Source organism: Cupressus sempervirens, chromosome 2, assembly GCF_028749045.1.
Source record: "Cupressus sempervirens isolate cs-2001-9-10 chromosome 2, ASM2874904v1, whole genome shotgun sequence".
Lineage (NCBI taxonomy): Eukaryota > Viridiplantae > Streptophyta > Pinopsida > Cupressales > Cupressaceae > Cupressus > Cupressus sempervirens.
The window spans coordinates 703458107-703485733 of NC_143119.1; positions in this window are offsets into that span (position 1 = coordinate 703458107).

The window sequence follows — 27627 nt, forward strand, 5'->3', positions numbered from 1 at the left end:
CTTGTGGTTAGAATAGAAGTAGTAAGATTATTCTTAGCCTATGTAGCACAAAAGAAATTCAAAGTATATCGTATGAATGTTAAGTTAAGCAGCCTAAAGGATGTACTTTGACAAATGACAAGGACATAGTATGCAGATTGAGGAAAGCACTGTATGGATTGAATCAAGCACCCATAACCTAGTATGTAAGGTTAGACAAGCATTTGACAAAGCTCATATATAGCAAAGGCATGGCAGATAGTAATCTATGTTGGAAAGAAACTGATGATGGTTTGATGATTTTGGTAATATTTCTTGATGAAATTATATTTGGAGGTAATGATGAAGAAAGTGATTTTTTTATAGAAGAAATGAAAAAAGAAATTGAAATGAGTATGATAGGAGAGATGAAATATTTATTAGGATTGCAAATAGTATAGAATAAAGAAGGAATATTTATTTATCACACTAAATACTTGAAGGATTTTCTAAAAAGGTTTGGTTTGGAAACATGTAAACCTATTGGAACACCTTTGGTAACTGGACACAAGTTATCTACAAAGGATGAGATACCTACTATTGAACATAAGAAGTACATATCTATGATTAGAGGATTGCAATATTTGACTCACACAAGGATAGATATAGCAAATATAGTTGGAATTGTTACAAGATTCTAGGATGATCCCAGAGAAGCACATTATGCAGTAGTGAAAAGGATATTTGGATATTTGAAAGGAACTTTAGAATTTGGATTATGGTATGATAGGTCCAATGATTTTACTCTAAATGCTTATATTAATGCAAATTGGGAAAACAACATGGATGGAAAAAAGAGCACCAATGGTGGAGCTTTCTTTCTTGGAGGAAGAATGGTTTCTTGGTTAAGCAAGAAGCAAGATTGTACATCTCAAAGCACAACAAAAGTAGAGTATGTTGCACTAGAAAATAATTGTAATCAAGTTATTTGGATGAAATAGATACTAAAGGATATAAGGATAGAAATTAGTGAACCTATTGTTATACATTGTGACAACCCAAGCATGAAAAACATGTCTAAAAATCTAGTATTGCATTCAAGGACAAAGCACATTTCTATTAAGTATCATATGTTAAGAGAAAAAGTTGTAGAAAATGAAATCAAATTGGAGTATGTGAGCACAAAAGAGTAGATTGTAGATATATTCACTAAGTCTCTTCCCAAAGAGACCTTTGAGTATTTGTGAGGTATGCTTGGGGTTATGCCCCTTCCTACATCAAAGTAAACAATGCAAGAGTACATCAGTCTAGGTAATAGAGAACCTTTGTTTTTCTAGACTAGATGTTGATGCTTTCTATATGGAGGAGTATCTATGATGGACAAAGTCATCTAGGACTCTTGTTGATATTGTTCTAAAAAGTTTCTTTTGACACTCGAGCTAGTAAGTATCATTTGTTGCAGAGATTGATGCAGAGATGTTGGTTGCATAAACCTTTGACATTGATGTCAATGGGGGAGAGATTGGCATGAGAAACATTATGCTAAGAAGATGTTCAACATGAGTAAGGGGGAGTATAATTGATGAAGATGATTTGAAGATTGTCTGTCTTTTGTTGGTATTCTTGAAACTAGATGTTTTTCATCCATGTTACCATCAATGCCAAAGGGGGAGGTTGTTGGAAGATTATTTTGATGATATGTTATATTCATGAATGAGTTTTTCATTAATGTCAACATAGCATATTTGATGTATTCTATAGTATCTAATAGAGGAACAATAGAAAGATTAAGTTGGTGTAGATGGCTAGTTGAGAATGATAACCACCTAAGGTTATGGGAGATACTTTGGAGTATCTAGTCTATGCAGTTAACATTATAAGAAAAAAGGAGAAGAGTAGAAGAAGTTATGTAAGTTTTGGTGATGTCTATTCTGAGATAAAGTTTATAGAGGCATGTTCTGGTAAACTTGTTATATCTCTTAGCAAAGTTGATATCTTGAGGATCAAGATTAAGGACACGAAGAAGACATATTGAGGATGATGTGCCTAATATTTCTTGTCATAATATTGCATGTATAGAAAGTTATTAAAGTTGCAAGGTGGAAGATTAAGAGTATCGCTAAGTGTGACGTGTTCTTAATGTGGTCCTATAATAATTAATTGAGAAGGACTAATAGTCAACTCATGAATTGTTTTATGGAATTAGTATAAAGGGAGGAAATTTTACTTTATCATAACATATGTGGATATTGAAGATGAAAAATGTGAATTTTTGGAAACAAACAAAGAGTACAAAATGCAAAGTTAAGTAGAGCAGTGCGGAAGTGAATGAAACTTCATTGCTAAGGTTTTGCTGAGGTATCCGAGGTTTGGTATTTGGATCCAAGGTCCATGAAATGATCTACAAGTTCTATTAGTGATTTTTCTAGTTGAGAAGACAAAGGAAAGGATAGAGGAAAGAAGAAGACACGAGTAAATTACTTGTTTGAGTAGTGAGCTCTTCTTGTAGTTGAAATTGCATGTTTGGGTAGTAGGCTCTTCTTGCACACATTGTACCACAACTCCTAATAGGGATTCAAAGTCTCCTAATAGGGACTCATTGTACTAATTTTTGTAACAAACTCCTAATAAGTTCTATCCTCTAATAAGGAATATTTATATTAGTGCATCATCTTGTGGGCATCGTTCCCACTAGGGCTTTCCCTCTAATCAAGGGTTTCCCTAGTCAACATATTTGGTGTAATTGTCTATGAGCATCTTTGTGTGGTTTCTATTTACTTTGGTTGAATGGTTAAGTTTTTTTTAAAGAAGATAAGTGTTTTAATTATTGGATAACTGATTCAACCCCCCCTTAGTTCTCTTGGTGGACTATTATTTCTAACATATATAACCACTAGATCCTTGATCTCTATCTTCATACCTACCAACAATTGTTTGAACCAAACAATATTAGAACAATTAACTACTACTACCCCATATTCTACCTCTATTGTGGATTGAGAAATACAATTTTGTTTCTTGCTTGTTTAAGATACTAGTCTTTTATCAAGAAAGAATGCTCCACCACTGGTGCTCTTTCTGCCATCAATACTTCCTGCCCAATTAGCATCTGTGAATACTCTTAAATCCAAATCACCTCCTCTTTTTTACCATAAACCATAGTCTTCAATACTTTTAAGATATCTCATGATTATTTTGATTTCCATCGTGTGATTTTCTTTGGGATTTGTTGATAACCTTGCCATCATATTGACTGCTAATGTAATATTAGGCCTTGTATGCACTACATACTACAATTTTCCAATCATTGATCTATATGTGGTTTGATCTACCTCTTTGGAATCATCATTTTTGGAAAGCTTACATCTAGTAGACATAGGGGTTCCAACTGGTCTTGAGTCTTCCATTCCAAATTTCTTTAATATCTCCTTGACATATTTAGATTGCTTCCATCTTTCTTTTGCTCAATCTAAAATCCAACAAAGAATTTTATCTCTCCAAACATAGACATTTCAAATTCTTTACTCATTTCTTCCAAAAATACCTTGCACAATTCATTGTTTCCTATCAATAAAGTGTCATCGATGAATATTTCTACCAACACAATCTTCTTATCTAGTCCTTCTTTGATATATAGAATACTATTATCATTTAAAAAAAAAAAACCAATCTGCATCAAGTTGTTATCAAGTCTTTATACCAAGCTCTCAGAGCTTGCTTGGCACCATATAATGCTTTGTGTAATTTGTAGACCATATCTCTTTTGCTAGGATCTACAAAACCTTCAAGTTATTCCATGTAGACTTCCTCATCAAGAATTCCATTCAAGAATGTAGATTTTACATCCATTTGATAAACTTTAAATCCTCTATGAGTTGCATATGCTAGTAAAGTTCTAACACCTTCTAATCTTGTAATAGGAGCAAAAATTTCACCATAATTAACACCTTCTTCTTAAGAATAACCTTTACATACTAACCTTTCTTTATTTCTAGAAAATTCTCCATCTTCATTTAGCTTATTTATGAATACCCACTTTGTACCAATTACATTTTTATCCTTGGGTCTAGGAACAAGAGTCCAAATTTTGCTCTTCTCTATCTGTTCTATTTCTTCATTCATTGCTTCAACTTTCATTATTCAAAGCATCTTTAATATTTCTAGGGTCAAATTTAGCAAGAAAACATGTACCTTTCAATTTTTTTCTTTTCATTATTCCATCTCACTTGTTTCCAATGATCTGATTAGTTGCATGATGCCTTCTAACAATATTTCTAGCATAGGTACTTTGGATTTGGAGTTTGTTTCACTATTTTCTTCATGAGCTTTTGTGATAAACTCGAGTCCCACTATCTGTGACTCAGATCCATCAGAATTGGTTTGCTCTAGCAACATCTTGGTAGCTTCTGATTGTGACTTAGGTCCTTCATACTATGACTTGGGCTGCACTGATTACAACTCGGTAGCTTTTGGATTTTGGGGACTTGGGAGGTGAGGCCCCCTATCTTCTAGATAGATTTGGTACTATATCAAGTTCATAGTAAACAAATATTTTGTAATCCTCAGGCTCTTTGTTGCTTTCTTCTTCACCCATTTCTGCAAACTCATCAATTCTCACACGTGCACTTTTTATGATTTTATGAGTAGAAAAATTCAAAATTTTGTATGCTTTACTTTTGTAGGAGTATCCCAAGAATATGCTTTCATCACCTTTGATATCAAATTAACCTTTTCTATATTCTTACAAGATATAATATTTCCTACCAAATACTTTCAAATAAATTACATTAGATTTGTAGCCATACCATAGTTCATAAAGAGTTTGATTTGAGTCTTTCTTTAGCTTTTGTTTGTTCAAAGTATGCACTAGAGTACTAATTTCTTCTTTCTAGTATTTGATTGCAACATTCTTTTCTATCATCAATGTTCTTGCACAATCCATGATGGATCTATTCCTTCTTTTAGCTATAACATTCTGCTAAGGTGTACCAAGGGTTGATATGTGTCTCTTAATTCCTTTTTCAATGTAGAATTCATTGAATTCATCAAGAATGAATTCACCACTTCTGTCTAATCTCAAACATTTTAGCTTCTTTTTAGTTTCTTGTTCTACTCTTGCTAGATACCACTTGAATTTTTGAAAAGCTTTATATTTTTCTTTTAGATACATTATAGTCATAATTCTAGAATAGTCATCAGAAAAAGGAATGAAAAAATTATCTCTACTATAACTTTCTATTCAATTAGGTCCACATAAGTATGTATGTACAAGCTCTAAGACTTCTTTAGAATCATAGTTCTTTCTTTTGAAAGTAGTATTTCCCATCTTACCGATTTGACAATTTTTGCATAGACCCATATTAGGTTTCCTCAAGCTAGGAATACCTCTCACTCTTCTTAATTTTCTTATCTTGGCCAAGTTATCAAAGTTCACATGACATAATATTTTGTGCCATAACTAGCTTTCTTCTACTTGAGCAACAAAACATTAACTTTCACTGAGATCTAGATAGAATAAATTACCTTTTGTTAGTGTGCCAGATCCAACCAGATTTCCTTTTCCATCTAGTTGCTTGGCCTTCCCACTCATAAATTCTACCTTTGAATCCAATTTTATTCAATTGTGCCACACTCAGTAGATTTTTCTTTATTCCTTCAACCCAACAAGTATCATGACATCTAAGTTCATTGGTTAATGAGATACATCCTTTTCCTTTATGCAACAAGGTTCATTGTTTCCAAATCTCACACTACCATCATCATAATGTTCCATGTGTTCAAAATTTGTTTTGTCTCTATTCATATGATGTAAGAAATCACTATCAATAATTCATGTATCATTTTTGCTAACATGAGTGATAAGTGCCATTTTATCTCCTTCATCATCAGATTCATCTTTTACAATAATATATACCATTTCATCTTCACTGCTATTAGAATCTTTAGCCATAAAATAATATTTTTTTACCTTTGTACTTGTAGTCCTTGTAGTTTTTGAATTCCTTCTTACATTTTTACTTATTTCTTTTCTTTTCATCCTTATCTTTTCTAATTGGGCACCTTACAACAATGTGACCAACTTCATCACAAGAAAAATAGATTAGAGGAATTTTACCCTTGTACTTTCCTCTACCTTTGGAATATTTCCTTGCAAGTAGGGCTTCAACAACTTCAAGATCAATGTCTAAAATTTCTTCTTCTTCTTCACTTTCTGATTGATTGGCTTTTGATTTCTTACCCCTTTCCTTGAGTGAAAGCTTGGCTTCAAATGTAGACTTAATACTTTTGGAACTAGGAGCATAGTTATCATAGTTATCCAACTCAAAAGCTATCAATCTTCCAACTAGAGAATCCAAAATTATATTGCTATTTGGATCACATCTCATCTCTTGAATAACAAACACTCTAATTGCATCGATAAGATGAAGAGTTTTGAGTACTTTACTTACAACTATTTTGTCATCAATGTCTCCTCTAGATGCTTTGATTGCACTCACACTTGCTTTATTTCTCTCAACATATTTTACAATGTTTTCATCTTCTCTCATATTTATTTGATCAAATTGTCCTTTGAGACTTTCAACTTTGTCTCTTCTTACATTATCATCTCCTCCATAGATGGCTTTATGTTTGATCCACATATCATAAGTTGTAGTACAATTTTTGACTTCATTAAATTCAACATAATTAAGAGCAAATGCAATGTCAATCATTGTAATGTTATGATTTTTATTTTAAACAATATCATCAACTGATAATGTTCTTGTAGGAGTCATGTATTCATTATCAAGATACTTAAAACCTAAATCACTGATAGTTTCTAGATGTAACTTCATAAGTCCTTGCCATGCTGCAAAGTTATCTCAGTTCAGCTTGGAAATCTCTCTTCTATAAGACATCCTGATCTTTAGCTTAGGTCCTTAAAACCTTCTCTGCAAGCACCAAAAGCTCTAATACCAATTGTTGGAAATATAAGAGGAGTAACTAAGAGGGAAGGAGTGAATAAATTACCACAAAAATAAATCCCATATCCCTTAGATGTTAGTACAAAAAAAACTCTATGAAAACTTAACTTTACTAAAACTTGACAAACACACAAAAAATTGCTCTAACACGGTAAACATTGAAATGGATCGGTAAGTGCTTAACATGAATATATTTAAGATATTAACTATGATTAATATTACTTGAACTTAGTTGCAAAAACATAAAAGAAATAGCATGAACACATTTGACACCAAGATTTAATTTGGAAATTTAATTTGGGAAAAAACCACCAATTGCAACTAGTTACTAATTTTTACTCTTTTGAAGTGAGCCATGTTAGGAGCCAACCCTATGAAAGGTTAAAAAATACACTATTAGGTGTGACCTTGTTAAAGGATTTAATCACCCTATTTGGAGTGGTCTTGTTAGAGGTTTTTAGACAATTCAATAGAAATGCTACCTTTCTAGAGCATTTACAAAGAGCTATTAGGCTAACTCTATTAAGAGATTTAGATCATTGCTACAATGGTTAGAGAGTAATAATGAGATGACCTGATTCTTGATGCTACTAAAGTGATTACAGATCTCAATTCTAGCTTGTATACTTGACCCTTTTTGATGGAATGTATCTTTGCATCACAACAAGGATATTCTTCTTATCCTTCAAATTCACTTCCTCTTGACATCATCAACTATCCAATTATGTTTCGCTCATGCTTATCTTCTAATCCTCAACTTGACCTTATACTTATATCTTTCTTATTGTGTTGGCTAAAATATAAATTAGAATAATTAATATTCATCTCCTTAGTTGGCTAGAACCAACAAACAATTCAATTGAACTCAATATGCCAAAATAAGAAAATCCTTCGCTAGCCAACCCCACTTGGTAGAAAGTAACTTAGAAATGATTTACTTATGTTAACCAAGTGAACTTAGTCAACACTACATTTTCACAAAGTTCCTTTGGCAATTGAGTGAGCTCAGTCAACTCAGGTTCCATCCAATATTTCCTTCATTAATAGAGTGAATTTGGTTAACACTCAACTCTTGTAAACTTTTCTTTAACACTTGAGTGAACTCAGTAGATACTATCTTCCAAACTAGAAAAACTCTAGAATGCTCAACAGACATAGAAAACTATCTTCAATGCCCAAATGAGCTCAATATACACTAAAAGTCAATGGTATGACATTTTGTGTAACATCAAAGGCAATACACAATTTATCAATTGTTCCAACATCTATTTCCAAAGATTTTGAAATATTTAACATTGTGAGCATAGCCATAGCATAGTTCATAAGGTGTAGCATTTGTACTTGTTTGAATTGAACTCTATAGAAGTACTAATCACTTCTCTCCAATATTAATGTGATACACCTTTCTCCACCATCAATATTCTATCATAATCTATAATTGATATGTTCCTTGTTTCAACTATCCCATTTTTAGGAGGGGTCCTTGGTGCTGACATCTATCTTTTGATTCCTTTGTCATTGGAGAATGTGTTGAGATCATGTGAAATGAATTCACCACCTTTGTCAGATCTCAAACACTTCAAACTCTTCCCTATTTATTTTTCAACTCTGGATAAATACCACTTGAATATCTGAAAGGTATCAGATTTAACTTTAAGAAACATTACAATCATCATGCTAAAGTAGTCATCCACAAATAGAATAAAATATTGATCTCTATAGTAACTTTTAATGCCAATGGGTCCACATAGGTCAGTATGAACCAATTCCAAAATATTATTAGGAGTATATGCTTTACTCTTAAAATTAGAATTGGTCATCTTTCCTAATTGACACTATTTATACATAGCTTTTTCTAGATTCTTTAGTTGATGAATTCCTCTTACTTTCTTCATCTTACTAATATTCACCAAATTGTCAAAGCTCACATGACATAATCTTTTGTGTCATAACCAAACATCTTCTTGTTGTGCAAACATAAATGTCTCTTCTGATAGGTCTAGATAGAATAAGTTACCTCTTGTTTACTAGCCAATTCCCATTATCTTACCATCACCATTATGTATCTTGGCCTTCCTATTCTGAAATTCAACTCTACAACCTGATTTATTTAACTATGAAAAACTCAACAAACTATAGTTAAGTTCTTTAACCTAATAAATATTTCTACATGTTATCTTGTCAATTAGTTGAATAGTGCCTTTACCTTTTATAACACATGGAATATCATTACCAAATTTAACACTGTTGGAAATAATTGTCTAATTGTGTGTTGTCTATTATGTTACACAAATTTTATATTAGTTGTCATTCAGTGCTTATTGAGCTCACTTGGTTAGCAAGACAATTTTCCTTGTCTATTCCTAAAAGATTACTCTATGAAGATAGTGTCTACCAAGCTCACTCAGGCATCAAAATTTTTTTGGCAGGAACCAGTGTTAACTGAGTTCTCATGGTCAGCAAAGTAAAGTTAGACAAAGTTAGTGTTCACTGAGTTCACTCAGTTGCCAAAGGATTTTGCAAGTTCACAGTGTTAACCAAGCTTCTGTTGGTTAACATAACAAATCATGTTAGAATTGGTGTTTATTGAGTAGGGTTAGACAATGAAGGATTTTGTTGTTTTTACATACAAAGCTTAATTATTTTAAGTATTATTTCTAGCTAACAATGGTGATGATTATTGGCTATTGTAATTTTTAATTGAGCCAAATTGACAATCTAGATGGTATAAATGAAAGGTCAAGTTGAGGTTTTAGTGTGTGTGCACAAGTGTACTGATTGAATTAAGAAAGTAAGAGTGAGAGTGAACTTGAAGGATAAGCAGGTATCCTTGTGGAGAAGAAAAGCTTTATCCGGTTAAGAAGGATCTAGTATGAAGTAGAATAGAGATCTATAATAAAAAAATTTAGTTGCATCAAAATCAGGTCATTTCATTGTTACTTTCTTACCATTGTAGTAGTGATCTAAAATCTCTTAACAGAGTTGGTTTAATAGCTAGTTGTAAATCCTCTAACAAGGTGACAGTTCCATTGAATTTTTTTAAGACATCTTGAAAGGAACTCCTTACAGGGTTATCAAATCCTCTAACAAGGTTACACCTAACAGTGTGTTTTGTAACCTTTAATCAGGTTGGCTCCTAATAGGGCTCACTTCAGAAGAATGAAAACATTAACTAGTTACATTGGTAGTTTTTCTATATTGGGTTTCCACATTAAATCTTGGTGTCTCATGTGTTCATGTTATTTCTCTTATGGTTGCAAATTAATCAATGTTAATGTTTTAAGATCAGTTAAAAGTAAATCACACTATGCATTTATCAAGTTACAACATTTTCTATGTGTTTATTGAATACCATTAGCAATCAGTTTTATTGTTAACATCCAAGGGATATGAAATATTTTAGTGGTTACTAATTCATCCCCCCTCTTAGTTACTTCTTCTATATTTTCAAAAATTGGTATCAGAGCTTTTGTTGCTTGTAGGAAAGGTTTCAAAGACCTAAGCTAAAGGATCATGATGTCTTACAAGAGAGAGATTCTAAAGCTTAATAGAGACAACTTTTCACCATGGTAGGGACTCATGAGACTTCATCTAGCTTCTATTAGCGATTTAGGCTTGAAATATCTTCATGAAGAATACACAACTTGATTGCAAAACTGATTTTGATATGTGGAACAAGTTAAAGGACATCTATGGTGGTGATGATAATGTGAAGAGAGTCAAAGAAGAAAGCCTTTGAGGATAGTTTGATCAAATGAGAATGAGAGAAGATGAAAATGTTGCCAAGTATGTGAAAAGAATCAAAGCTAGTATTAGTGCAATCAAAGCTTCTAGAGGAGAAATCAAGGAAGAAACTATTGTAAGTAAAGTTCTCAGAACATTGCTTCCTATCTATGCAATTAGAGTATTTTCTATTCAAGAAAAGAGGTGTGTACCAAATCACAAGATAACTTTGGATACCTTAGTAAGAATATTGATAGATTTTGAGCTAGACAACTATGATAATTATGTTCCAACTTCCAAGAATATTGAATCTACATTTGAGGCTAAAATTTCACTTAGGGAGAAAGGCAAGAAAACAAAGGACATTTAGTTAGAAAGTGAAGAAGAATTAGAAGAAAGTTCTGATAGTGATCTTGAAGTTGTTGAAGCTTTAGTTGCAAGGAAATATTCTATAGGTAGAGGAAAATACAAAGGTAAAGTTCCCCTAATCTATTTTTCTTGAGAAGAAATTGGCCATATTGCTGCTAGGTGCCCAAACAAAGAAAATAAGGATGAGAAGAAAAATCACAAGTGCAATGGCAAGAAGGATTTCAAAAATCACAAATCATTCAAGGAAAAAGGTAAGAAGACTTGTTTTATGGCTAAAGATTCTGATAAAAGTGAAGATGAAATAGTATACATTTTTGTAAAAGATGAATCTGATGAAGAAGAAGATAAGATGGCACTTATCTCTCATTCTAGTAAGAATGACACATGGATCATAGACAATGGATGTTCACATCATATGAATGGAGAGAGAACAAAGTTTGAACACTTTGAAGACTATGATGGTGGTAGTGTAAGGTTTAGAAAAAATGAGCCTTGTTGCATAAAAGAGAAAGGCCAAATCTCATTAACCAAAGAACTTGTATGTGACAATGCCTATTAGGTTGAAGGACTAAAACATAATCTGCTAAGTGTAGCATAGCTAATCAACATTGGATTCAAGGTAGAATTCATGCATGGCAAGGTAAGACTACTGGATGAAAAAGGAAATGTAATTGGATTAGGCAAACAAATAAAAGGTAAACTATTTTATCTTGATCTTGGTGGTTGTTCATGTTTTATTGCTCAAATGGAAGAAAGTTGGTTATGGCGCAAAAGATTATGTCATCTAAACTTTGATAGTATGGCCAAGATAAGAAAATTTAGAAAAGTAAGAGGTATTCCTAGTTTGAAGAAACAAAATGTTGGTTTATGCAAAAATTGTCAGATTGGCAAAATGGGAAAGACTAGTTTTAAAAGCAAAAACTATCATTATGTCTTGGAAATTGTGCATACTGACCTATATGGACCCTTTGGAATAGAAAGCTATGGTGGAGAAATTTTTCTTATTCTTTTTGTTGATGACTATTCAAGAATCATGATTGTTATGCATCTTAGAGAGAAGTCAGAAGAATTTGAGAAATTCAAATGGTATCTAGCAAGAATAGAGAAGAAAAAAGGGAAAAGATTAAAATGCTTAAGATCAAACAGAGGTGCTTAACTCATCTCCAATGAATTCAATAACTTTTGCATTGAAAGAGGAATTAAAAGATAGGTATTAGTCCTTGGTACTCCCGAGTAGAAGGTAATAACTAAAAGAAGAAATAGATCTATCATGGATTGTGCAAGGACTCTAATGATTGAAAAGAACGTTGCTATCAAATAATGGAAGGAAGCCATCAGCACTGTAGTTCATACTTTGAACTAAGTATACTTAAAGGACTCATATAAAACTCCCTATGAATTATGGTATGGCTACAAACCCAATGTAAGTTACCTAAAAATATTTGGAAGTAAATGTTATATCTTGAAAGAATCTAGAAAAGGAAAGTTTGATGTGAAAGGTGATGAAGGTATATTCTTAGGATATTCTTGTAGAAGTAAGGCATAAAGATGTTTGAATTTTTCTTCTTATAAAATCATAAAAAGTGCACATGTGAGAATTGATGATTTTGTAGGAAAGACTGAAGAAGAAAGCAAAAAGAAACCTAGAAGATTTGCTTTGATCAAACTTGATACATTGCCAAACACATTTATCAATAAGGAGACTTCTACTCCCAAGTCTTCCTCAGTTATTGAGTTTCAAGAAATTCAAACCAAGTCACAAGGACCCGAGTCACATTTTGAAGCTATTGGGGCAATGCCTATCGAGTCTAAGCAACTAGAGCTAGAAGTTGAAATTCAAAATGAAGACAGTACAATTCATTTAAAAGGCAAAGAACTCATATTGGCCAAATATGTCAGAAGGCATCATGTACCTAATTAGATTATTGGATATAAATTAGAATAAGGTGTTAGGACTCTACTTGTGTATTCTGCTCACAAAGGATTCAAAGTATATCATATGGATGTTAAATATGCATTTCTCAATGGTATTCTTGATGAAGAAGTTTACATTGAGTAACTAGAAGGTTTTGTTGATCCATGCAGAAGGGACATGGTTTGCAAATTTCATAAAGCATTGTATGGTCTAAAAGAAGCTCCTAGAGCATCGTATGAGAGGTTTAACAACTACCTTACATAGATTGGTTTTTAGAGAACTAATGATGACAATAGTTTGTACATCAAGGAAGGACCAGATAACAAGATTGTATTGGCAGAAATATTTGTGGATGGCACTCTATTTATAGGAAATGATGATTTATGGAAAGAATTTTTAGAACAAATGAACAAAGAGTTTGAAATGTCCATGTTTGGTGAGATAAAATTCTTTGTTGGACTTTAGATAAAGTAGAGCAAGAATGGTATCTACATTACTCAATCTAAGTATATTAAAGAGATAACCAAGAAATTTGGAATGAAAGGTTCTAAACTAGTTGGAAACCCCATGTGTACTCGACTAAAGCTTACCAAAAATGATGATTCAAAAGAGGTAGATCAAACCTTATACAGATCAATGATTGGAAAATTACAGTATGTAGTTCATAAAAGGCTTGATATTGCTTTAGTAGTTAGGATAGTGGCAAGATTCTTATCTAAACCCAGAGAAAATCATATGATGGCAATCAAAAGAATGTTGAGATATCTAAAAGGTGCTAAAGACTATGGCTTATGGTACAAACTTGGAGGAGACTTAGACCTAAAGGTATTCACTGATGCTGATTGGGAAAGAAATCTTGTTGACAGAAAGAGTAGAAGTGGTGGAGCATTATTTCTTAGTAAAAAGTTGGTATCTTGGACAAGCAAAAAGAAAAACTACACATCCCAATCTACAACAGAAGCAAAATATGTTGCAGTAGTAGTGAACTACTCTAATATAGTTTGGTTTAAACAATTGATGGAAGGCATGAAAGTTGGTATCAAAGAACTAGTTGTCATGTATTGTGATAACACCAACACAATTAACATATCAAAGAACCCAGTGATGCATTCCAAAACTAAGCACATTCCTATAAAATATCATTTTGTTAGAGAATTGGTGTAGGATAAAGAAATTAGATTGGAATATGTTCACACAAAAGAATAGATTGTAGACATATTCACCAAGCCATTATGTAAGGATGCATTCTTGTATCTAAGAGGTAAGTTAGGGGTCATTCTCCTATCTGAAGCTCACTAAATAAATTTTTAGTGATGCATCAATAGGAATCAAGTTGAAGATCAATCGATAGATGCACCATGAGAAAATATTGCATATGAATCAGTACTCAAGGTACATTGATACTCATTTGATATGTGTTGTCTTTGGCATGTGTTGTCAAAGAGGGAGAAGTTTACCATCATATCTTTCTAAAATTTCTTTTGAGAGAGAAGTATAGTATCAAAGAAGTTATATAATTCCTTCACAGAGGGATATTACTACATAAAAGAAAAGAAGTTTTTGGTACAAATCTAAGAGGGAGAAAATTTCTATCAGAGAAAGTCTTGCTCTCAAATTTCATTGTGCTATGACATGTTGTGTTGCCATCAATGCCAAAGAGGGAGATTGTTGGATACAATTGTCTAATTGTGTGTTGTCTTTGATGTTACACAAATGTCATATTAGTTTTTAGTTAGTGCTTACTGATCTCACTTGGTCATCAAGATAGTTTTCCTTGTCTACCAAGCATTCCTAAAAGATTACTCTGTGAAGACAGTGTTTACCAAGCTCACTTAGGTGTCAAAAGAATTTTGTTAGGAATTGGTATTAACTGACTTCTCATGGTTAGTAAAGGAAAGTAGGATAGAGTTAGTGTTCACTGAGTTCACTTAGTTGCCAGAGGATTTTGCAAGTTTGTAGTGTTAACCAAGTTTCTATTGGTTAACATAGGAATTTTTCTTAGAACCAGTGTTTACCAAGTAGGGTCGACCAATTAAGGATTTTGTTGTTTTGACATAAGAAGTTTAATTATTTTAAGTATTGTTTGTAGCTAACTATAGTGATGATTATTGGCTATTTGTAATTGAGCTAACTTGACAATCTGGATGGTATAAATGATAGGTCAAGTTGAGATTTTAGTGTGTGTGTGCAAGTGTGTTGATTGAATTAAGAAAGTAAGAGTGAGAGCGAACTTCAAGAATAAGTAGGTATCCTTGTGGAGAAGAAAATCTTTATCCGATCAAGAAGGATCTAGCATGAAGTAGAATAGAGATCTATAATCAACAAATTCAATTGCATCATAATTAGGTCATTTTATTGTTACTTTCTTACCATTGTAACAGTGATCTAAAATCTCTTAACAGAGTTGGTTTAATAGCCAGTTGTAAATCCTTTAACAAGGTGACAGTTCCATTGAATTTTTTTAAGACCTCTTGCAAGGCCACTCCTTACAGGGTGATCAAATCCTCTAACAAGGTCACATCTAATAGTGTGTTTTGTAACCTTTAACTAGGTTGGCTCCTAACTAGGCTCACTTTAGAAGAGTGAAAATAATAACTAGTTACATTGGTAGTTTTTTCGATATTGGGTTTCCACATTAAATCTTGGTGTCTCATGTGTTCATGTTATTTCTCTTATGTTTGCAAATTAATCATTGTTAATGTTTTAAGATCAGTTAAAAGTAAATCACACTCTACATTTATTAAGTTACAACATTTTCTATGTGTTTACCAAATAAAAACAACAATCAGTTTTATTGTTAACATCCAAGGAATGTGAAATATTTTAGTGGTAACTGATTCACCCCCCCTCTTAGTTACTTCTTCTATATTTCCAACAAACACATCCTCCATTGTATGGACCAATATTTTCAAATTTGTCTTTATGGATTATTCATCATCCCTAGATAGAGCCACTATTAGCCCTTATTTTTGTAACCCATGGTTTTAAAATAGTTCTTAATTTTTTTTGAATTTTCAATGATCACATCCATTGACTAGGGTGGGAAATTTGAATTAAACCCTAAGTGTAAATACAAAATATCTTGAAAAAACCCTAGTATTAAAATAAAAAACTTTGGTAGGGTTATTTTCCTATTATTTTTAAAGTATTGTGCTGAATAAAGTTAATTCTTTAAATCATGTCTTTTATCAAACCTTGGTTAGGTCATTTTCTAGTTATAAATGTGCTCTTTTAACCCAAGTGATGAGTTATCCTTGATAATCATTGATCTTTCTCAGATCTATGGCTTGTGATTTCTCACAAATTGAAGATGTTGCCTACTTAAGAAATGCAAGAATGGGAGCTTATGACACCTGTCCTATGGGACCAAAATAATGCAGTGATCCTCACATTTGATTACAACCCAAAGACCCTTTTAGAATCAATGCTTCTCTATTTTTCACTAAATAAAGTTGTGCGAGCTTAAACTAAAGTGAGAATGTAAGGTTCTTAAATGTGTATAGTGTGGGCCCAATTTTGTCTTTCGGAATGTGTCATCACCATATGCCAACTATCACCCTATGATTGAAATTCTCTAGTTGGACTAAGTTTTTTCTCTTGGATTTTTTCTAATCATTGATTAGATTGAAGATCAAGAGATGTCACATCATTGCAAAATTGAAGTATTCTCTCTTTAAGGAATACAAGAATGTGAGAGATCACCACATATCCATGTGGGTCCCTAGTAGATGGAGTAATGTGCAATGTTCTCAACCATTGATAAAGTAGAAGATGAGTAATCCTTGTATTGTCATGAAATGAAGATGTAAACTATTTAAAAAGTGTGAGAATATAAGAAGATGACATGTATCCTAGTGGGCTTGCATTACATTTAATAGTTTGAAGATTGAGCATGTTTGCTAGTCATAGATTTAGATGGAGATCTATGGTACTTTTATTCTCACAAAATAAAGGTGAAAGGTTTTTAACCAAAGTGAGAATGTGAGGACTTGCCATATGGAGTTGGTGGGCCCAGTTTGTCTTGCAAGTTTTGAAAGGGATGATGTCAAAATAATGTACCACATGGAATCTTCTAATTTTCTCTTAGCATTATGCATAACAACATTAACATCTTTTCCCATTTGTCAAAACAAAAGGTGATTTATGCTTCTTTCTTTCTTGCAAAATAAAGGTGTTCAAAGTTTAACTAAAGAGAGAATGTGAGGATTTTCCACATGTTCCTGTGGGCCAGTTTCTCAACACACTAGCATGCAAAAATTGTAATAATCTAGTATCAAAAGATCTACAATGCTTGCATTCTCATGAAATTAAAGTGCAAGGTTTTTAACTAGAGCAAGAATGAAAGGAAGTGACATGTGACTTTATGGGCCCATTCTCTAAAAGGATTATTAAGTAAGCATGATTATGTCCTGATCATTTGATGCAAGATTGATTGAGGGTTTTCATGATCTCACAAAATTAGAGTGTGGTTTATTTAATAAAAGTGAAAATACAAGAAGATGACATGTGTCCCACTAAACAAAAAGGTGACACAGTATCAATTTTGAATCATAGACATCAAAGTTCACTCAAATCAATGACCATTTTTCAAATTCTTTGCATTACATGCACAATTTGACTATTAGAGCATTAATGGTGTTTCAAAGAAGCCTTGTGCAAATGAATTTTGTATAAATTCTATAATTTATTCCATAATTTGGTACAAAGAAAAAAAAATTGAAGCAACTAAACAGAGCCTATATTTTCTCAAGTTTCATACAACAAATTGTTGTGAACAATTGTCCTTGTTGTGATCAAAGAATTGCAAGCAAGTACCCAAATGTTGTTGTGAAAATTTTTCTATTTCAAATTTGCTAAATTAATAAAAATACCTCCATGAAGGGATTTTTTTGGAAAGATAGACTATCAAAATAGGATCATACATGATGATTTCCATGAACAATTTCCTATTCCTATAAATGAAACTACAAAAGGAAAGGAATTGGTCCCAAAAAACCCTAGACTAAAAATTGATGAGGGTTTCTATGATAAGGGAAATTAGTTGAGAGATGCAAACATCGATGGGGTGTTTAGAGTTGTTTAAGATATGTTTGGGAGTTTGACATTTGGAAGCTAGTTGTACCAAGTGTTTTCATGGATGATGATTTATTGACAATGCTAGCAAAGAGGTATCACCCTGTGTTGCGGTCATAAAAAACCATGCTGGAGATAATCTGTTTGGGTAACAAATGAGTAAATCAAAGAGGTTTTTATGTTAAACCCTAACCTTTCTCTTCATGAGAAGATTGGTTTGGATGAGTTCTAATCTAGGTATGATGCCCAAAGAATATACCTTCAAGGGGGACCACTACAAGAGCATTTTGCAAAGGTAGGGCATTTGACACTTTTAAAACCTTCTACCCTAGAGATCTTGTTAAAAAAAAATTCAACCATAGGGCACAGACTCTATAAATTTCCCTACACAAGATTTGGCATGGATGAGTAGGATCACATCCCAGGATTTTTAATTTTTATGATGTCTCAAACTCTATAGTATAGAATGAGCTCAATTTTTTGATTTTGTATCCAATTTAGCTAAAGAAACACAATGGGATAATTGGAATAAGCAAGGGTAAGGTTGATAAACCCTTCAACTAGTATTCCTTTTTGATGTACATGTGCCTATGCAAGGGTGTCTCTATCTTTGCAAAAGACATGAAACTAGAGAAAGAAAGAGATGGAGAGAAGTCACCAGTGTAACTCTCGAGTGCAAATATGACTTGGACAGTCATAGATGCCAAATTTTCTCATTTTGATAGGTATTTTTCATAAAAAATGAGGGTTCTATTAATTGGAGACAATCCTCAGATTCCTCAACCCTTAATAGAGTTGATCAGGCCTAAGGATCATGTTAAGGGTTTGAAGGTTAGTCACAACCAGGAAGACATCATCCTATTTTCAATATCTACTATTTTTAGAGTATATGGTTTCTAAGGGAAGCCTCATGTCCTACCCTACTAGGTTCCTTTGAAGGTAGGAATTGATGAATTCTTATGGTAGATTGGGGGACTTGAAGAGAGGGAGTTGTTGGGAAGATCTAGGGGGATAATCTTCCAAATTTTATACTTGTCCACAATTTTGTGCTGACCAAAGGAGGATGGAGACACTTGGGTAATTTTTTTGATAGGTATTAAATGACCCAATCTCATTCTCATTTTATAGATCCAAATAGATTTTTTGAGATTTTTAAAGAAAGAACTAGGGCGAAATCCTATGAAATATTTTACTTCCTTTAATATATAATTAGGAATGATTTTTGTCTACAAGAACAAGAGGTAAAGAAAGAAAAATGGAGAATTTATAGTAGGGTTTTAGAGTGTATTAATGCTTTAGATAGAAAGTATGACCCTTTTGTTGATATCAAGTTTTGGGGAGACAAGGTGAATAAATTAATGGCACATTTTGTTGGGATCATGCAAACCTTGAATGGAAATAAGGAGGCATTAACAAAAGCATACCCAAACTAGGCCAAGGAGGTAGAAAAAATATGGTGATTAGGATTATTATTAGTCTAGGTTAGTATACCCTCCAGAGGAAGTCCAGATATGTAGTTTCTGGGAATGTGGGGGCACATCCTATACTAGTTTATAAGAGACATCATTCTTAAAGACCACCCTTAGAACCAACAACAAAAATGCAAAAAATGGAAGAGGGATCCTCATCAAAGGAAGAAAAGTATTTTACCTCCCAAACCACTATTCATTTTGACAATGAAGACTCCTTGAGGGTGAAATTGAAATAGATAGGGGGTCAAGATGATGTTCTGATAATGATATCAGAAGTAGATGAGGGAATGCCTGAAGAACCCCCAATGCCACTCTTAGCTCTCACTATTGAAGAATTGAAAGGGAAGAGATGGACTCTATTGTAGAAGAGGTTGCTAAGAAATTTTTTGATGATGACGACTTTGTCAAGTCTAGGGCTTTATCCATTTTTGTGGAGGTGTAACATATGCAAGTTTGAGGTAAAGTGCAAAAGGGTAAATGTAGAGAAACCTAATAAACTAGACTCTAAGATAGAGGAATAAATAAAAGAAAATTTAATGTAGGATTTCAATCACATAACCCCTAAAGAAGGAAGACAACTACTAAAGGATTTAGGTGATTTTATACTACCTGAGTTAGACATTGCTAATGAAAAGTGTTTTAATGCTATTAGGAAGGAAAAGGAAACAAAGTTTAATACAGAAGAAGAAGTTAAGGAAGCCCATAAAGGAGTAAAGTACAATAATGATCACAAGACTCTAGTGATATGGTCTATTTAGAAAAGGGAAAAATTAAGAATCTAGAAAGCTTTAGATGTAGAGCATACATGAAGCCTTGTAGTATATAGAGTTGGGGTTGTAGATAGTGAGAAGGTTGCCCTTATAAATAAAGAGATGACTTATTTTGGTGTGGAAATGGTAATAAAAGTTAAGAATAAGTTGCTTGAGCTCAATGCAAGATTTGAAAAACTATTACAAGCTTATGGTGAAAGGGGAAGAAAAATATATGAAATGGACAATGTCATTGCAAGAATTTAGAAGAAGAAAGGAAAGAGAAAAGTGGGGGAGAAATTGTTACAAGCTAGAGTTGCCATTGTACAAAAAGATCGACCTGTTAATGCTCGATACAATCACTAGACTTATAGAACATAGAAGGTGGTTAAGCCATGTCATGAATCTCAAAGGGGAAGGCTGGCAGTTAGTCCAACAATTCCCCCCTTAACATTACTTGAGGAGATTCAAACCTATGACCAAGCTCTAATACCACTTGTTACAAGCTAAAGTTGTTGTTGCACCAAAATATCGACCTGTTAATGCCTAATACAACCACTAGACTTATAGAACATAGGAGGTGGTTAAGCCATGTCACAAATCTTCAAGGAAAAGGCTAGTGGTTAGTCTAATAGAAATCTAGCTGACTTATGGTTGTTGTTGATCTCAAACCGGTCTTGACAATTTAGTGTCAACACACTTAAGTTATTTACTAAGTTCATGTTGAGCTAGTAACACATGCTGAGTACAATATGTATAAATGCCAAGTTGCAATGAGTGCCAAGTCACTCAAGTGCTAAGTGAATAGTTGATGCCAAGCAAGTTCAGGTGCCAAGCTAGGTTGAATCATAGTAAGTGTCAAGCATCAATATTATCAAGTATCGAGTAACATAAAATGGACCTAGTTGTTTGTGATGGCACAAACAACTATGTAAACCATTTTTATGTTGACTTTTAGATAAATCTCAAATCTTTGAAGATAAGATCAAATCTATTTAGGTTCTCTATGTAATCAACTTGAAACCAATTAGAAAATTAAAAGGGATTAAGTGATAAAAAGGATGAATCTCAGCCATAGATTCATACCTAACCCTAAGTCACCAAAGTATTTATAAGGAAGAAAAAACCCCATAATTCAAAATGTATGGATGTATGAAGGGATGCACATGAGTCAAGTGTTGAAGGAGGTGAAAGGGGTGAATTGATTAGAAAGAATTCAAGGTGACTTAGTAGAGCAAAAGAATTGCAGAATTAATTTGCAGAATAGAGGATCAATTATATATTTTTGACAAATCAAATTAGAAAGGATCAAGATGGATAGAATTGTGATCTAAAATTAGAATGGAAAATTTCCAAGTTATCATATTTGTTGGTGTAAATAAGTACTTTACTATTTACACTTACTTAAGTTTACTTAGGTTAATGCATTATTTAATTATTTTGCATTATTTTATTATTTTTATTTGTGAGACACTTAGGAGTTTGTGCAACCTTTTGAGTTGTCATGTTGACAACATAGGAGTATGCACCTCTATTTGAGCACATGGTGTCTACAACACTATTTTGCGTGTCCCACCCTTGTAGGCTTATCCTCTCATCACTGCACTTACTTCTATGCTTAATGGAGGATAATCCCTATCTGGTGGACATGTGCTTGGTTGTATGACACTTCATGGTGCTAACTTCTATGCATTCTAGAAGCTCTCCTGAGGTCTTTATATTTAGGCACTCCTAGTGTACTCTTCAATCAATTATTGAATGAATATCATCATTTTGATCATACTTTTCCTATTTTGGTCTACTATGTGCTTGTGTTTGAGTTCTTGGTTCTTGGGTGAATTTTGGCCTAAGACAAATTTTTACATGGTATCAGAGTTGAGGAGGATTCTCATCACGTAGCCGTTCGAGATTGTTCATGTTTCAACACCTCGATTCTGGAGGATTTGCAAAAATTGGAAGCGTCTAGAGCCATATCTGACCTCTTTGTTGCATCTAAAGTGCTGAATTGGTGAAGATTGACTATAAATTCGCCTATCTTGGGTGAAAGTTGATCAAGAGGCAAATTTTTTTTGCAAACTAGCACCCAAAGGCATCGATTTGCAATCAAGTATGATTATTTTTGGATCTATATTTCATTAATTTCGGATTTGAATTATTTATTCTTCTCTGTCATTTGTGGGCATTTTTCAAATTGAATTTATCTTGATAGCCCAACAGAGAAATTTTTTTTGCCGAATCGGGCAGCGACACTCCGGCTCGATTATATATTGGTGGAGGAATTTAGTTATTTCACAGGTTTTTTATTTAATTTTTGGCTTCACTAAATCTGTGGCCAAAATCCTACAATTTTTGGCACATTTTCCAACCGACCTATGTATGCAACTCCGACGAATATACCCTTCCTCGGCGACAGTCTACAACTCTGATCCGACTAGTTCATACCACATCCGGTGACAAATTAATATTTGGCAACAACAAATTTTTGGCAACCCACCAAAAAATAGTGAATACGCAAAGTTCACCAAAATTTGGCCAACATTTGCCCAATGCTTTTAAACAACCGACGACCACTTTTTATTTTAATCACTGTAGACTCTATATTAAAAAGAGCGTAGACATCTCTTCTCTCGTGCGTGTGGGACTAAACAGAGTAGCATTGACGGTTTTCAAATTTTGCTTACACTCCTGCAAATAGCCATCCAAAAACCTCTGGCCAACCCTAAACAAGAATCGACGACCGAAAATGAAACCCGCCGATTGCGATTTGAACACGTCAGCAGCTCGACTCAGCATTGACTCATCTGCCTAGTCATCACTCTATCAACACCACCATGGTGGACACGTTGCTGCCCTGTTGATAGCCATACAACAATGCAAGTAGACACATCATCCTTTTTTGTATGATTTCGTACAGGTGATGTCAGCATCCGTACAAGGTGATGTCATCAAATTTTTGCTGATGTCATCATTTTACGAGCCTAAATTTGACACCCATCTAAACTTCAAACCCAAGCACTTTTTCACTACTTTTACAGCCATTTGACCATCAAATTTAACTTTACAATTTCTCCTCCAGACCTCTCTCCAGATTGCTTTTTAGTTTGGCAGCCTGACTTTGTGAGCTCGTAACTTGGTCATCTAGACTCCGATTCAAGTGCAATTTTTTTTGAAATCAGGTAAAATTTTCTAAATTTTCTAGTGGTGGTATTATTTTCTAGTTTTGGGGCACAAATTTTGCAAAATTTGCATTTTTTGGCAATTGTACTTGCATAATCTTGCCTTTGGCAACTTCAGAAGCTCCGTACGGGCACATCTGGTCACCTTTTCATGTTCCATTTTTTTTGAAAGTTCATTATTTTTTTGTCTAATTTCTAGATCTAAAGTCATATTCTAAGGTTGTGTGGACAAATTTCTCACTTTTAGAATTAGGCCTTCTTTGGCATTGTAAGCTTTCATTTTTTTTAGAATTGTTGTACATCTAAACTACAATGCTTGAGTGACAAATTTAAGCCTCATAAGGTAGTTGTAAAAGAAGAATTAGAAAGACCACTTTGATCATTTTGACAAGTGGCTCATTGTAAACGCAATACTTATAAAGTGCCAAAGCATCTCCTTTGGGGGGGTCTTTTGATTGAGTGAAAAAGGGGGGTGTGTACTGTGTTTTTTGTGTCTGTCTATTGTGCTCTCATTTTTGCATTATGGGTTTTAAATGTCCTCTAACTTCACGCAACTATTCTACTTAGAAAGATATTGCATGGAGTAGATTAATAGAAAAAGGATATAGTTTATATGTTGATGGTACAATTACCAAACCTACTGATGCTAAAGAACTCATTGATTGGAAAAATCAAGACCAATAGGCTTTAGGTGTAATTAGGAGTTGTGTACATGGGGATCTTCTCTTTCACATTAAAAATTGTTCAGAATCTAAGGAAGCTTGGGATAAACTTGAACAGTTGTATGGTAAAGTGGATGAAGAAAAGGGATTTAAAATTGAAGATGATCTACTTCTCTTGGATCCTAAGAATTATGACACAATTTAGGATTATATCATTAAAGTCAATGAGTATAGGGCACTTCTAAAAGATTTTGGAAATCCCATAAAGGATGATAGGTTGATACATCACATCCTGAAGAAGCTACCTTCTGAGTACGCCAACTTTGTTTCGAGTTTTAATACTCAGAAGTTAACCATGGGATCTTCTTACCAGAAGCCTTCCTTTGATGGATTTGCAGACATGTTGATTGTTGAACAATCTCACTTGGTGGATTTTGGCCTTCTCAAGTCATCTAAGACCAAAGCCTTAATGGCTAGTGATGGTCATAAATCTAGTCAAGGAGAAAAAAATAACAAGAAGAAGAAGCAGTGGAAGCAAAAAACACAATCTGAGACACAACATGACTCCTCTCAACAAGGCTGTTCTTCTTCAAACAAGAAAGGAAGTAATGAAAACAAGGAAAAACTCTTTTGTGCATATTGCAAAAAGCCAAATCATGATGAGCATCATTGCAAAACAAAAAGAATTGATGAGTTAGAAAATCTACTCAAGAAGAATAAGATTCAAGTTCCAGGTACTTCCAAGGATTCAACTCCTACCTCTTCAAAAGGAAAAGGTCAAGCACTTATGGCAAACTCAAATTCTTCTTCGGAATGGATACTTGACTCAGGTGCCTCTTACCACATGGGTTCTTCAAGGCAAGACTTTTCTTCATTGAAGCAGTCAAAGGTACCACACATCTTCATGGGAGATGATGCTAAAATGGAAGTTGAAGGAAAAGGACATGTTGAAATGGAAGATGAGGAGTTCAAAGATGTTCTTTATGTTCCAAATCTAAGCTCTAATCTCCTTTCAGTTTACCAAATCAATCACCTTGGAGATGGTCATAAGGTTGAGTTCCTTCCTGATTTAGTGATGGTGCAAAGTCTAAAAGATGATTCATTGGTAGTAGTTGGCAAAGTCAATGATGACAGGAGGCTTTATTCCTTCTCCCATTTTGTTCCTAAGAGTTCTTTTCAAGCCTTGTTAACTCACTCTAATTAAAACAACAATTTATGGTATGAGTGGTTTGGTCACCTTGGCTTCCGCTCTCTTTAGCAACTTTGCTCAAAACACATGGTCAAAGGTCTACCCAACATCAGCTTTTCTAAGGGGGAGTGTTCATCTTGTTTAGTGGATATGCATCTCAAGGAGAAGTATGATAAAGGGAAGTCTTCTTGAGCTCCAATTTTTCTTTAGCTAGTTCACATGGTATTAGCAAGACCATTTGCAGTGACTTCAGTCAGCCAAGGCCGCTACATACTTGCATTTGTTGATGACTTTTCAAGATTCACTTGGGTCTTTTTCCTTCATCATAAGAATGAATTAGTACATAAACTTCAAGAATTCAAGACTCATGTTGAACACAAGTCAATGAAAGCCATCAAAGTATTAAGAGTGGACAATGAGAACCGATATGTAGATAGAAGACTTAAGAAATTTTCCAAAATTGAGGGGATTGATCTTCAAAACTAACCAGCATTCAGTCTACACAAGACAAATGTTGCAACTATGAGGATTAGGACTCTCAAGACCATGGAAAGTTGCATGATAAAGGCTAAGTCTCTTGATCCTACACTTGAAGTTGAAGCCATTAGCAGTGCTACTCACATACTTAATAGGTCTCCTCATCCAGCCTTAGACTGCAAGACTCCTTTTGAGGCATGGTGCGGCAGAAAACAAGTTTTGAGTCACCTTAGAGTCTTTGGTTTTCTAGCATGGGCTAACCTTTCTTCCAAGACTTTCAAGGCACTGACACCTAGGCCTTGTACCTTTATTGGTTATGAAGATAATGTGAAGGCTTACAGACTTATGGATCCATAGACTCATGAGATTTTTGTGGAGAAGGATGTTCATTTTAAGGAAAGTTCTCCAAGCTTATCCTCTACTCCTCTCCACACTTCATTCATAATGGAAATTGATAGTGACACCAGTGATAGTGCTTCAACAGGTCCAGATATGTGGGGTTCTATCAACAGTTGCAGTGAAAGGTCACATCAGTCCAGTCCACATGCTTATATTGCCATAGTGAAAGGTCCATCATAGCATGGTACATCTCATCTTCTAGCTCCAGCTTCACTTGACTTGGGCGACAAACTTGAGGACATACATCTTCTCATTGATGATGATACTTCTACAGTTGTTGCGAGGGCTCACTCTGACCCTCATGTCCATTCTCTACATGATAAATCTGAACAGGTTGGTGTGATTGTGGATCCTTATGAACATCAATTACTGGAGGTCTCTTTGTCAGTAGAGGAGACAAATGGTTTAGTGGAACAGGTTCAACAAACATCCTTGACAGATCTGCATTCATTCTTTTTAGCATAGTTGGAAGGGGTGAACTTCAACATCAGTATAGGGATACTTGAGTAGGTTTTTGGGCTAGCATACATCTTCAGGACTGTACCTTGGGCATTTTTTTTCCTAAGGGGAGGAACACCTTTCTGCATTCATGGACCAGCTTCTTCATTGGAGCAGCTTTCACTTGTGGGCATTCTTCTTTTGGGGGGGGAGCCTCTTCTGTCTCTCTTCCTTCTCTTATTCTCTTTTGTATATACTAGATGTATTTCGTAATGGGGGAGTCTTGATTACTCCATCCATCGATGCATCCTCTTCTATCTCTCTTTTTGGGGGAGGGTTTTTCCCATGAGGTTTTCCCTCTTTCCCTGCTTTATGGGAGATTGCATTTTCATTATGTACTTGGGTACCTAATATGGCCTAGTAGCCAAGACCCATTCTACATCTTCATCCTAGTTCATAAGCTTAAGCAGATTCCCCTAACTTGCACTTAAGGGGGGGGGGGGTGTTGGTGTAAATAAGTACTTTAATATTTACACTTACTTAAGTTTACTTAGGTTAATGCATTATTTAATTATTTTGCATTATTTTATTATTTTTATTTGTGAGACACTTAGGAGTTTGTGCAACCTTTTGAGTTGTCATGTTGACAACACAGGAGTATGCACCTCTATTTGAGCACATGGTGTCTACAACACTGTTTTGCATGTCCCACCCTTGTAGGCTTATCCTCTCATCACTGCACTTACTTCTGTTCTTAATGGAGGATAATCTAGATCTGGTGGACATGTGCTTGGTTGTATGACACTTCATGGTGCTAACTTCTATGCATTCTAGAAGCTCTCCTGAGGCCTTTATATTTAGGCACTCCTAGTGTACTCTTGAATCAATTATTGAATGAATATCATCATTCTGATCATACTCTGCCTATTTTGGTCTACTGTGTGCTTGTGTTTGAGTTCTTGTTTCTTGGGTGAATTTTGGCCTAAGCCAAATTCTTACAATATCAAACATTCTACTATTACTTTCTAAAAACTATATCAACAAGGTAAAATCCTTTGGACT